The following is a 13,824-nucleotide window of genomic DNA, read 5'->3' as shown; positions in this document are numbered from 1 at the left end:
AAGGCTTGGCAGGCAGAAACAGGCCAATCTACCTCGTTGGCCCCCTTTCGGGTGAGGGCAGTCAGCGGGGCCACAATACGAGAGTAGTTAGGAATAAAGTGACGGTAGAAATTGGAAAAACCGAGGAAGCGTTGCAACGCTTTACGGCCCTTAGGACGGGGCCAGTTCTTAATTGCCGCCACTTTCTCAGGATCCATTCGCAAGCCAGTTGCAGAGACTATGTAGCCCAGGAATGGCAGGGACGTCTTCTCCCACTACATTTTTCCAGTTTCGTGTACAGGCCATGCTCCCTAAGTATTTGGAGCACCTGATTGACATGCTGACGGTGGGAAGGCAGGTCCTGGGAGTAGATTAACACATTGTCGAGGTGAACGATTACGCAAGTATTCAGAAGATCCCGAAACACCTCACTCGCAAGGTGCAGGGACTCCGCCGGAACATTACGTAAGTCCAACCTTGTGAAAATCTTCGCTCCCTGGAGCCTATCGAGGAGCTCCGAGATTAACGGGAGCGGGTATCGGTCTCGCTTAGCAAAGAAATTTAGGCCTCGATAGTCTAAGCATGGTCTCAGTGAGCCATCCTGCTCGCTAACATAGAAGGAGCCTACCCCTGCAGGCAACTTGGACGGGCGAGACTGTGGAAGGGCCTCCGCCTGGGTATAGGAAAATATGTCTGTAAAGTCCTCATAAGGTGCAGGAGGACCCAAGGCAGAGTGCATCAACGGAAGTGCGGAAATCTTAGGCACTTTCATACAATTAGCTAAGCAAAAAGGACTCCACTCGACAATCTGTAACGTATCCCACTGAATCGTGGGGGGAGTGCTTCTGTAACCATGGCAACCCTAGCACCACAGGGTGGACAGCCTTATCCAAGACTAGGAAGGCTATCTCCTCCGAATGGATTGCCCCGGTGTGGACGGTAACGGGTGTCGTGGACATCAGGACAGGACCTTGAAGGAGCGTCCCCTGGATAGAGGTAATTCGTATTGGGACCTCCTGTCTTTGCGTAGGGATGCGCAACTGAGAGACTAGGTCCTGCAGGATGAAATTAACTCCGGCTCTTGAATCCAGGAACGCCATCGTCTCAAACGATCCTCCAGGATATTCCAGGGTAACAGGGACGGTATATTGAGGAGCTGTAGCACAGCCTAGGAGGAGCTCCTCCCGACCTCCTAGGCTTTGGCGTTTTCCGCACGCTCCTGGCAGCGTGCCAAGAAGTGGTCCTTCTGACCACAATATAAACACAATGCTGACAGTCGCTCAGCAGCGCATGGTTCAGAGGTAGGTATCTGCAAAGGATACTAATGACGCATTAGAATTAGGGCATCCCAACAGAGAAGTTCCAATAATAAGAAAAGTAGTCCAAGTGCCTATAATTAAAAACTCACCTGAGCTAAAAGATTCCAATTTATCCCTGTCAACTGAAAAGCAGAATGTAAATGCAAACAAAAAACACACTTTGAAATATTTGATTGCTAATGCCAGAAGTCTAAGAATTAAGATGGGAGAATTAGAGTGTATAGCAGTGAATGATGACATAGACTTAATTGGCATCTCAGAGACAGGGTGGAAAGAAGATAAACAATGTGATAGTGCTATACTGGAGTACAAATTATATCGCAATGACGGAGAGGCGCATCTTGGTGGTGGGGTGGCACTTTATGTCCAGGATGGAATGGAGTCCAACAGGATAAAGATCCTGCATGAGACTAAATGCACAATCAAATCTTTATGGGTAGAAATCTCTTGAGTGTTGGGGAAGAGAATAGTGATAGGAGTATACTACCGTCCACCTGGCCAAAATGGTGAGATGGACAATGAAATGTGAAGAGAAATTAGGGAAGCTAACCAAACTGGTAGTGCAGTAATAATGGGAAATTTCAATTACCATATTTGAAACACGTGGTATTAGAAACTTTGACAATTTACAATGCTGTATATGACGATGCTTATATATATTTAAAACATGAGTTTAAGACCCATCATACCACCCACGGTGCTCACAAGTTAGAACTTGTATCTCATGCACTTCATTTGGGTCACTTTTCATCATTGGTCCAGATCAGCTAGCATCCAAAACTTCAATGTTCAATTTTCTGTTTTTTGTATTTTTTTAAAAGGTATCAACTTTCCTTTTGTAGCTGTCGGGGTCACTTGAGTGATCAAATTTGCAGATGACACTAAATTATGCAGAGTAGTGAAATCTCAAGCGGATTGTGATGAATTGCAGGAGGACCTTAAGAGACTGGAAGATTGGGCTTCCAAATAGCAGATGAAATTTAACGTGGACAAGTGGAAAGTGATGCAAATAGGGAAAAATAACCCTTGCTGGAGTTATACAATGTTAGGTTCTATCTTAGGAGTTTCCACCCAGGAAAGAGATCTAGGCATCATAGTGGATAATACATTAAAATCATCGGCTCAGTATGCTGTGGCGATCAAAAAAGCAAACAGAATGTTAGGAATTATTAGGAAGGGAATGGCAAATAAAACGGAGGATGTCATAATGCCTCTGTATCGCTCCATAGTGAGACCACACCTTTCATACTGTGAGCAGTTCTGGTCACTGCATCTCAAAAAAGATATAGCTGCACTGGAGAAAGTGTAGAGAAGGGCGACCAAAATGATGAGGGGCATGGAACTGCTGCCCTATGAGGAAAGGCTAAAGAAGTTAGGGCTGTTCAGTTTGGAGAAGAGACAACTGAGGGGGGATATGACAGAAGTCTACAAAATCATGAAAGGACTTGAATAAGTTAATGTAAATCGGTTATTTACTTTCTCAGAAGGACCAGAACTTTGGCTGGCACACTTGGAGCATGCACAGCATGCCACTATCCATGCGTCCACAGGGGGTCCTTCTTCAGTCTGTTTATTTTCCGTGAAGTAACTGCCTCGCAGTGGCGCAGCTACTGCTCTTAGTGTTTTTTCTCAAACTTTTTTACTTGGTTTTTCAGCTTTTCAGCATCGGGTCCCTCTTCAACAGTCGGTGCCCGTTCAGTCGCATGGTAGGCCTCTTTTTTTCCCCTTCATTGAGTGTCACTCCCCAGTGGCCACCAGCCATTGACTGCTCGCTGGCTGTTTTTATTTATTTATTTAATGAGTTTTATATACCGTCATTCGGTTTTGCCATCACAACGGTTTACAAAGTTATAATATTTAACAGTGTTTCAAAAAACGGTTTATATGGTTGTTAACATAGAATATATTATTTGTGTACTAGGTTCATATATTAAACCAAATAAAACATAACTGAGAAATAATAAAATGAAATAAATAGTTTGTTGGGTCCATAAGTCTTCTTAGTGTTATATGATGGTGGCAAAGTTTTGATTCATTGGGTGAGTTGGTAAGCTTTAGTAAACATCCATGTTTTTAGATCTTTTTTGAAAGTTTTTAAGTTTTCTTGTGTTCTGAGATCTATTGGGAGGGTGTTCCAGAGTTTGGGGCTTCCGAGTGAAATTGCTCTCTTTTGAGTTGAGGTGAGTTGTTTGGATCGAGAAGGTGGGATGTTTAATAGTCCTTTATTTGCTGATCTGAGGTTTTTCTTTGGATCATGAAATTTAATGGATGGAGTAAGCCAGTTTGTTTGTTTTTCATATAAACCTGCACCGTCTCTCTTGGTGCTCCTGGTAGATCATCTGGATTTCCTGTTAGGTGTCCTTCTGACGTAACTGGTGCCTGAAGGACTATCAGTTCCTTAGTGGCCATCAATGCCCTCCTCTGGAGCGATTCCCATTATTGGGTCCTCTGAGGCGCCTTTGGGTCCACTTATCCCGTGACCAGAGTTTCCCAATCCCATTCCTGGGCCATCGGGGATTTCGGGGCTGTTGATGCCCTTGGTGCCAAAACCAAGGAGCTTGGACAAGGGCCATCCACACCGACCCCCATTGGACCTTATCGAGTAACAGCCCCCATATGATCCCTGGGGTGATGATACCACAGAGTTTTCTTCTGAGGACTCTGGTGATATCCTTTTGGAGCATTTGCTGCCAGATGAGAGGCAACTATCTCCCATAGAGGATCTGTCCTTTGCAGGTTTTGTCTGACCCATGGCTGAAGCCATCCCTTTTCAGCTCCTCACAGAAGAGGACACTTGGCATAAAATGCCCTGAAGGAGATAGGGCTGTCCCAGTTCACAATATTTTTAAGGAACTTCTCCTTAGGATCTGGGAACATCCTGTATTCGATCCTCCTGTTAATAGGAAGGCGGATGCCATCTATCTAGTCCAACAGGCATTGGGGTTTGAGAGATGTCATCTCCCACACCAATCTGTGGTAGTGGCATCCATCTCAAAAAAGCCAAGCATTCCCGCACCCATGCCTCTGCCCCTCCAGGCCAGGATCACAGGGTGCTGGATGCCCTAGGTAGGAAGATGAATCATGGGCGATGAGCATGGTGCTCTATTGCCTCCTACCAATTATATATGACTCAGGACAACCAGAATCTGTAGAAGCAGGTCCAGGAGCTGTCAGAACACCTGCCACAGCAGCAACACAATGTGTTCTCAGTGGTGGTACAGCAGGGTCTGTAGGCAGGGAAACACGAGATGAGGTCCACCTACAATGTTTTTGAAACAGCAGTACGAGTGGCTGCGGCAGGCATTGGCGCCTGCAGGATTGCTGGCCTCCGCACTTTGGACCTTCTCCCAGAAGTCTAGGAAAAGCTGGTAGACCTACCAAGTACGAGAGAGAATCTCTTCGGGGATAAGGTCAAGGACATGATGGCCCAATTGAAGAACCACCATGAGACTCTTCAGCAACTGTCAGCTAGCGCTTTCGACTCACCAGCCTCGGTCAGGAAGTCCTCACGGCAAGGCTCAAGGAAGTCCTTCTATCGTCAGAGGAAATATTATCCTCCGGGCTCGTATGCCCCGCACTGGTTTCAGGGGTCGTTCCTGCTAGCAGCGGACCCCCAGACCCCAGCCAGCCCCTCAGCAGAGCCCTGCTACGGGATTTTGCATGGGGGCAAAGGAGCGTGAGTTGATTTGCCATACTCTCTTTTCACCCCACCTCACTGCCCCACTATGGAACCAAACTAGTTGGTAGCAAGGGAAGCAATGGCACTTCAGGTCTCATCTCCCTCCTTTGCACCAGGACCAGGTTTGTGGTTTGAACTGCACGTGAAACGGTAGTGCCAGAGCTGTTCACAGTCAGTCAGGTCCCAGGCTGCAGGACAAGAGAATGCAGCCCAAGGAACCGCTGCTCTCCTCTTCCTATTCTCAGTGGCCGGGATGGGGAAAGAACAAGGTGCAGAACCTAGGTATCGGAGGGAGGGAGACCCACCTTCTGAGCTTGTGCTCTTCTCAGCTGTCCCTGATTTCCAGCAGTTTCCTGGATATGGTAATTCCATGGTAAGGATTAGATTTTGTGGCCTTTGCTGTGGAATGGCAGGAAACTTGGCATCTCTGACTATAGATTTTACTGAAGGGAGAAAACTGAGAGCATTTGACTAGCTGAGTACCTGCCACACACTCTGATTCACATCCCTTAGATTACCAGAATGTATGTTCGTCTATCTGTCATAGCAGAATACCTCTGCATTTCACTGAAACACGTTATAGATGCAGATTTGTACAAACACCAGCTAGTATTAACAATTCTCCTCTCCTCTATATTCAAGGCTCCCAGTTGCTGGCAATGTTGTGGCAAGGGCTGTAAAACATGGCCCTTGCAGTGGAATGAATAGGCTCCTTGTGCAATCCCAGGAAACAGAGGCATCTGCTGACAATGCACATGTTTCATCTTCTCCTCCCACTTCCCCCTACAAGAGGAGGTGGTGAGTAGAAGCAGTGCCTTGGGCTGTATCCTCCATCCCTTTTGTTGCTCAGAGTCCAACTGGTAGTTTGAACTGCATGGCATTACAGTGTTCCACACAGTTCAAAGCATGAATCGGGCCCTGGTGCAGAGGATGGAATTGCAGCTTGAGATACTACTACTCTCTTCCTCCTGGTGAAAGAAGGGCTTGGAGGTTTGGCGATGGGAGGAAGGAGTGTATGAGAGAAATCTAGAGGTGTTGATCGACTGTGTGTATGGGAAAGGACTTGGGGGGGGGGGGGGGGGGGAGATTAGCAGCAGGGGAGAGCATTAGAATGGATAGATGAGAAAGAAGGCAGCTGGGATGTAATAGGAAGAAAAAGCATATATTTTTGATAGCATTTATATTTTGAGTCAAAGCTTCTTTTCATGTTGATGCCTATGGAACACATGTTGATGTTTTTAAAAAAGGTAAAACTGAAATGTAGACATCTGTTTTTTACTTCATGCCTTTTCTCGATAGAGACATCATGATTTGACATCGTGCGGTCTGGGTATTTTTTTTTTCTGTTCAGGTGTGCATGATATTATTTGGGGATGACACACTCAAGAGATAAGGGGAAAAGAGATTGAGATGAGACTGTGATGTGTACATCTCCTAGTTAAGGCATTCCTAGAATTCAGCATTTTTGCAAAAGTTCTGAGATGCAGAGTCTTTCTTGGGAGCATGTTTTAAAGTTAGGATAGGAATATTTTTGTTTCCTTCACCTAACAATTATGGGAATTGAACCCAGAGGGCCGGATTTTAAAAGGGTTACGCGCATAAGGTACGCACGTAACCCTTTTAAAACCCCCCTGCGCACGCAGAGCCTATTTTGTATAGGCTCGGCGGTGCGCGCAAGCCCCGAGACACGCGTAAGTCCTGGGGGTGAGTGTCGGGGGGCGTGTCGGGAGTGACGCGGTGTTTTCAGGGCGTGTCCGGGGGTGCGTTTCCGGCTTGGGGGCGTTTCGGGGGCGTAGCCGAGTGCCCCGACACAGCGGCCTGTGTCGGGGCCTGCCGCACCAGCGCGCATAAGTTACTACTGCCCGAAGGCAGTAGTAACTTTTAAGATAAAGGTAGGGAGGGGGTTTAGATAGGGCCGGGGGGTGGAGGGAACGAGCAGCGCGCGCAGGGCTCGGCGCGCGCAAGGTGCACAAATGTGCACCCCCTTGTGCGCGCCGACCCCGGATTTTATAAGATACGTGCGGCTACGCGCTTATCTTATAAAATCCCGCGTACTTTTGTTCGCGCACGGGTAAATTTGTAAAATCTACCCCAGCATGAATACTGATGGATAAATTCAGCAAAGTGAATGGATGTTTCTTAGTTTAGTTGGTGTCTGCTGGAATATTCCAGGGACCAACAATAGGGCTACTTTGCTATTCTACAAATGTAAATTAATTTAGATATGTAAAACTGAATATTAAAGTTCACTTGTGCTCCAAACTAGAACTTGCAAAGAATCAATATTGCACTTCCATTGACAAGATGAGGGGAAAAAATCCATATGTATGCACAAAGCTATGATAAAATATATTAAGTCGTTACAAAGAATGTAGTTTACTTAATACCCTGCTCCACCCCACCATTATTAGTCAGAGTAACTGGGGGCTTCTATGTTGACAATTGCTAGAACACTTTAATGCATAGCATTGATACACGTTATTGATAAACAGAGAGGGGTAGATTTTAAAAGAAGCGCGATCAGCCTACTTTTGCTTGCGCATCAGACTCAAGCAAAAGTACGCTGGATTTTAGTAGATACGCGCGGAGCCGCGCGTATCCACTAAAATCCTGGATCGGCGCGCGCAAGGCTATCGATTTTGTATAGCCTGCGCGCGCCGAGCCGCGCTGCCTCCCCCCGTTCCCTCCAAGGCCGCTCCGAAATCGGAGCGGCCTCGGAGGGAACTTTCCTTTGCCCTCCCCTCACCTTACCCTCCCTTCCTCTACCTAACCCACCCACCCGGCCCTGTCTACACCCCCCCCTTACCTTTGTCGGGGGATTTACGCCTCCCGGAGGGAGACGTAAATCCCCGCGCGCCAGCGGGCCTGCTGCGCGCCGGGCCGCGACCTGGGGGCAGGTACGGAGGGCGCGGCCACGCCCCCGGACCGCCCCGGGCCGTAGCCACGCCCCCGTACCCGCCCCCAAACGCTGCCGACACGCCCCCGAAACGCCGCGACGACCGGGCCCGCCCCCCGACACGCCCCCCTCCGAAAACCCCGGGACGTACGCGAGTCCCGGGGTCTGCGCGCGCCGGTAGGCCTATGTAAAATAGGCTTACCGGCGCGCAGGGCCCTGCTCGCGTAAATCCGCCCGGTTTTGGGCGGATTTACGCGAGCAGGGCTCTGAAAATCCGCCCCAGAGAGAATAAATGAACATTAGACTTGACAGGAGATTTTTTTAAAAATTGAGGGGAACATAAAGGGGTAGATTTTCAGAGCCCTGCTCGCCTATATCCGCCCAAAACCGGGCGGATTTAGGCGAGCAGGGCCCTGCGCGCCGGGAAGCCTATTTTACATAGGCCTCCCGGCGCGCGCAGAGCCCCGGGACTCGCGTAAGTCCCGGGGTTCTCGGAGGGGGGCGTGTCGGGGGCGTGTCGGGGGGCGGGCCCGGTCGTCGCGGCGTTCCGGGGGCGTGTCGGCAGCGTTTTGGGGGCGGGTACGGGGCGTGGCTACGGCCCGGGGGCGTGGCCGCGCCCTCTGTACCCGCCCCCAGGTCGCGGCCCGGCGCACAGCAGGCCCGCTGGCGCGCGGGGATTTACGTCTCCCTCCGGGAGGCGTAAATCCCCCGACAAAGGTAAGGGGGGGGGTGTAGACAGGGCCGGGCGGGTGGGTTAGGTAGGGGAAGGGAGGGGAAGGTGAGGGGAGGGCAAAGGAAAGTTCCCTCCAAGGCCGCTCCGATTTCGGAGCGGCCTTGGAGGGAACGGGGGGAGGCAGCGCGGCTCGGCGCGCGCAGGCTATACAAAATCGATAGCCTTGCGCGCGCCGATCCAGGATTTTAGTGGATACGCGCGGCTCCGCGCGTATCTACTAAAATCCAGCTTACTTTTGCTTGAGTCTGATGCGCAAGCAAAAGTAGGCTGATCGCGCTTCTTTTAAAATCTACCCCAAAGCCAAAATAAAAAATACATAAGTTTGTAATTTAAGCTACCAGGGCTGTATGGCTGCTTCAACATTCGGTATTTCCTTCTTGAATCTTGGTCTAGGTTCATAAAAAAGGTGACCATATGAGATAATGAATGTGCAAATTCAAATGACTTTGATAATTACTTGTCTATTGAAACATGAAAAAGTAAAGATATTTATCTTCACTAAACAGTTTTTCAAAAAGGATTAAGTAGTTTGGCTGCTGTGTTAGTCCACATGAATGCATAGAAATAAAGTTCAACAAATAAAAAGAAAAAATATATATATAAAATACCTTTCTATTGGACTAACTTGTATCACCTGTATATATTTTTTGTTTTTATTTGTTAACCTTTATTTCTATGCAATTTTTACAAGTTAATGGATCACAATGCAATATACTGGAACTTGTAATATGGGCCAAAAGAAAAATATAAGTTCACTGGAGTTTTCCCACAGACCACCATTGCTTTGAGGTATTTGTCACCTGGGTTCTGAGCACTGCTGAAAACTAAAGTATACCTGAGTTTGTGTCCTTTTAGTTCATTCCTTTGTAATTATTCTTCTAATTTATACTTAAAGTATACCAGTATAGTACCCTGGGGATTCAAAATTGCAATATACTTTTCCATAAAATATAGGAGGTGATGCGAACATGCTTAGTTTTTCTGCTCTGTTTTGCATTGAATTATAAATATGTTTATGAATAGTTTTGAGTTTCATGAATTGTATTCAGTTTGTAGTTATGAAATGTATTTTAATGTTAACTTTGTAATTATGTATTTTAATATGCTGTAAGATGCATTGGGCATCCTGTGGGACAGAAAAGCTCAGATACAAGTGTAAGATTAGGTTAGTTTGAAAACTGCCCATGTTTCTTTTTTGAAACTAAACTTGTAAGCCCATGAATAAAAAGTAGCTGCACAGGTCTGCAAGCTACCTATGGGGTTTAACTGTTACCTCCAGTGTTAACACATATATATATAGTATGGTAAGTGTTAAATTTAGAAGTTTTGGTTTTCTCAAGTAGTTGCTCAAAAAGACATGAACTTTCATATATTAGCATGTAAATGACAAGCAGTACAAGATTTAGACTGGCAAGAGATCTGTTCTTTAAAATAAAATGTATAATATTGTTAATCGCAATATGTTTTATTATCTTAATGCCACAAGAATTTAAAGGTTTTGGCACAATGCCCATTTCTCATATCAAGAAATTCATTTGTATGTTGTATCGCTTCCTTTAAGTTTAGTCCACCATTGTATAATAAAACAAAACAACCTTTGAAGTGCTAATGAACTTGTTTATAAAACATATTTCACTCTACTTATAGGGTGCACATCTGTAAGAATTTCAAACTATAATATTTATTTTTGTGTTTAAATTGCTTGTAATGAATAGTTTTAGTGTAAAACAATTTTTTATTTCAAATATAAACCAAGACATTACAGAGAGTATTTGACTCTGATATACTCCCCGTTACAAACCTAATATGCAACTGAGTGTTACCCCCAGCCTCTATCTCCCCTCCCCCAGGTCCAAAGTCACAAGTGCCTCAAGGTCCTTTAGCAACATTTGCCATCTTTATTTAGGGGAAGTTATCCCCGCACCTAGTCACTCGTTTAAGATGAGACTGCGGGTCCGGTGTGGAAGCCGCTGCTCATACGGGCCCCAAATGGCAAGAAACTTCTTTTTTTGACTCGGCGGTTGTCGCATAAGGGAAGCCTCCATTTGCATCATTTGATGTAAATGATTACGCCAGGCCCAATAAGAAGGCCGATCCGTAGTTCTCCAATTGAGAAGTATAATTTTCTTAGCTACCAAACAGGCTTTTTGTATGAAGAGGCGAGAACCCCAAACTCTCACACGTCGAGGCGAAATACAACCAAAAAGAAGCCAATAATATGAGAAGGGAATATCCAACCCTAACACCAATTCCACATAATTGAGTACCTTACGCCAAAAGGTCTGAATTGGCTGGCAGGCCCAAAATGCATGAGAGATGGAGCCGGAAATCTCGCCACAGCGTAGACACTGCGACGTTGATGCAATTTTTGAATTATAGGCATCCTGAGTGGAAATATATCTGCGACGAATAAATTTGTACTGCATTTTGCGATAGTACATGTTGACTGAGAGTTGGGAGATCTGCCGAAAACAAGCTGCTATAATGGCTTCAGTGACCAGAAACACCCCATCCCGATTCCACCTTTCCACCAAAATAGAACAGGTATCGAGGGAAATGACTTGTCTAATCATACGATAGTGGGTGGCGAGTGACGGAGTTTTCTCCTGTTTTAGAAGCAGGATGTCCGCTATCGCATTAAGGGAAGTGACCTGCCGTGAAGCAGGAGGTATGGAAGCAATATAGTGCTGGAGTTGTAGATAAGGGAAGACCCCAATATCAGAGTTACCATATAGTTCTTTCAGCTCCATCAACGAGAGAACTTGGCCCTCAGGATTAAACACGTGGCCCAACTTTGTAATACCAACCTTTACCCATTTACAAAATGTGAGTGTTTGCGAGCCCGGCGTAAAGGCGGGGTTCCCTTGAATCGGTAAAAGATAGGCACACACGTGATCCAGCTTCAGAAGAGACATCAATTTCCGCCATGATACATGAAGAGGATGGATAAGAGCATTTTGTACTAAAAAAGTATTGAGAGACGGAGAGGCGGCTTGCAACACAAAGGAGGGAGCCAGTGGATGAGTCAAAGCCTTATCCGCCAGAAGATTTAGAAAGGAGGTATCTAATATCCAGTCTCTGATTAGTCGCAAATTACTGGCCAGATTATAGATTGCCAGATCTGGCACCCCCAATCCCCTTTTTCCCCAAGGCACCCACAACCAGGTAAACGGGATACGGGCCTTCCCCCCCCGCCAGTAAAATCTCCACTGAATCCTATCCAGTCATCGCACTTCTGCCTTCCTCAAAATAAGGGGCAAATTCTGAAACAAATATAGCCACTTTGGTAAAATGACCATCTTAAATAGTTGGATTCTACCACTCAGCGACAACGGCAAAGGAGCCCAACTAAGCAGCCTATCCTCCGTTGCCCGCAGAAGCGGATAAACATTAAGGGAATAAAGACATGATAGGTCCCGTGGAATAATGATTCCCAGGTAGGTAAACGAGTCCACAGCCCACTGCAAGGGAAAGTCCGCTCCCCACGCCTCTTGCAGCATTATCGGGCTGGCGAGGGCCTTGGATTTATGCATGTTTAGACGCAGCCCCAAGAAAACACCAAATGCCCAAACAAGGCGCAGAAGCGCTCTGAGGGAGTGCATGGGGTCCGTCAGGAAAACCAGGAGATCATCTGCAAATGCAGCGTATTTAAAAAGAGTCGAGTGAAACCTAATACCCCAGATTTCCTTTGTTAATTGGATAGCTAAAAGCAAAGGTTCCAACTGGAGGATAAACAACAACGGGGATAAAGGGCAACCCTGCCGGGTACCGCGGGAAATCTGAAATGCCTCCGAGTGGTCTCCATTAACCAAAATAACATCTTCCGGGGCCGAATACAAGAGTTCAATTCCTCTATAAAACAAACCATCAAAACCCATCGTACGTAAAATATGAAATAGATATGTCCATTCCACCCGGTCAAAGACCTTTTCCGCATCAAAACTAATGGCCAAAAAAGGAGTCTCCATTTGTTGAGACATCGACATAGCCGCCAAAATGTTCCGGATATTTGTCAGGGCATAGCGTTTTTTAACAAATCCAACTTGATCTGCCCGAATAAGGGAAGGGAGCACCTCCGCTAGGCAATCAGCCATTATCTTGGTAAGCAGTTTATGATCGAAATTTAACAAAGATATAGGCCGATACGATTCTGGTAGTAACAGGTCCTTTCCCGGTTTTGGAATAAGAACTATATGTGCCCGATTAGTGTGGACTGGGAAGGATCCATCCGCTAACATCCCCGAAAAGGCCTGCACTAGCGGATCTGCTACCTTATCTATCATACATTTATAAAATTCCGCACTATACCCATCTGGCCCTGGCGCTTTTAGGCGCTTGGCCTGCTGGATTATCAAGCGAACCTCCTCCAAAGTAATGGGCCTATTTAACTGTTCCCTCTGTTCCCGTGTCAAGTGAGGGAGTTGAAATTTGGAACAAAATTGATCACACGCCTCCATAGTCCCACTTTCGGCCCTATATAGGGAACTATAAAAGTCTTGGAAATGCCGCGCTATGTCCTTACGATCAGTCAATACCTGGCCGTTAGCGGATCTCAATGCCGGAACATGTCGCGAACCCCGAGCTAAGCGCACTAAATTTGCTAATAATTTACCCGACTTATTACTATGTTGAAACAGCTTATATTGGTAGTAAAGAACGCTTTTCCGAGCTCTTTGGTGCAATAGAGTATTTAGCTCCACTTGTATAGTCCTAAACTGCGCTCTTGCTTCACTAGTATTAGTCCCCATCAGCCTCCTCCTTGCCCTACCCAATTGGGCTGTTAAAGCTAAAAGCCTATGGTTCATCACTTTTTTCCGATGAGCCATATACGAGATGATGTCTCCCCGAAGAACTGCTTTAGCAGTGTACCAAAATAGAACCGGTGAGGCCCGCTGCTGGCCATTAAAGTCAGCATAGTCCAGCCAGCGCTTATGGAGATACTCCCGAAAAGCCTCATCCAAGGCAAGATAGAAGGGAAACTTCCAAAACAGCGAACGTGACGGATTCAAATTCAACTCAATCTCCAACTTCACCAAGGCATGATCTGAGACCACTATATCTCCAATCTCTACCCCTTGAATTTTCGAACAACCATGTACACTAGTTAAAAAATAGTCAATTCGAGATAATGTCCCATGCGCTCTAGAAATGTGTGTGAAGTCTTTTTCTCTGGGATGCAATACCCTCCACATGTCCATCAAGTGTAAGGAGTTCTGCA

The 13,824-nt window shown here is 46.3% G+C and overlaps 1 long non-coding RNA gene across 2 annotated transcripts in view; it reads right to left on the bottom strand.

The window, feature by feature from the left end:
• LOC115092181 overlaps positions 1-13,824 on the bottom strand; it is a 161,552-nt gene that overhangs the window by 55,341 nt on the left and 92,387 nt on the right. Inside the window, exon 2 of one of the 2 annotated variants that reach the window (XR_003856930.1) lies at positions 8,945-8,995. The exons of the other annotated variant lie outside the window; for it this stretch is intronic. This is a non-coding gene — a long non-coding RNA (uncharacterized LOC115092181). The remainder of the gene's footprint in view (positions 1-8,944; positions 8,996-13,824) is intronic. 2 annotated transcript variants of the gene reach the window in all.

The sequence above is a fragment of the Rhinatrema bivittatum genome, chromosome 5 (assembly GCF_901001135.1).
Source record: "Rhinatrema bivittatum chromosome 5, aRhiBiv1.1, whole genome shotgun sequence".
Taxonomy (NCBI): domain Eukaryota; kingdom Metazoa; phylum Chordata; class Amphibia; order Gymnophiona; family Rhinatrematidae; genus Rhinatrema; species Rhinatrema bivittatum.
Note: the sequence above shows the minus strand (reverse complement) of the source record. Positions and strands in the feature narration are given on the sequence as shown.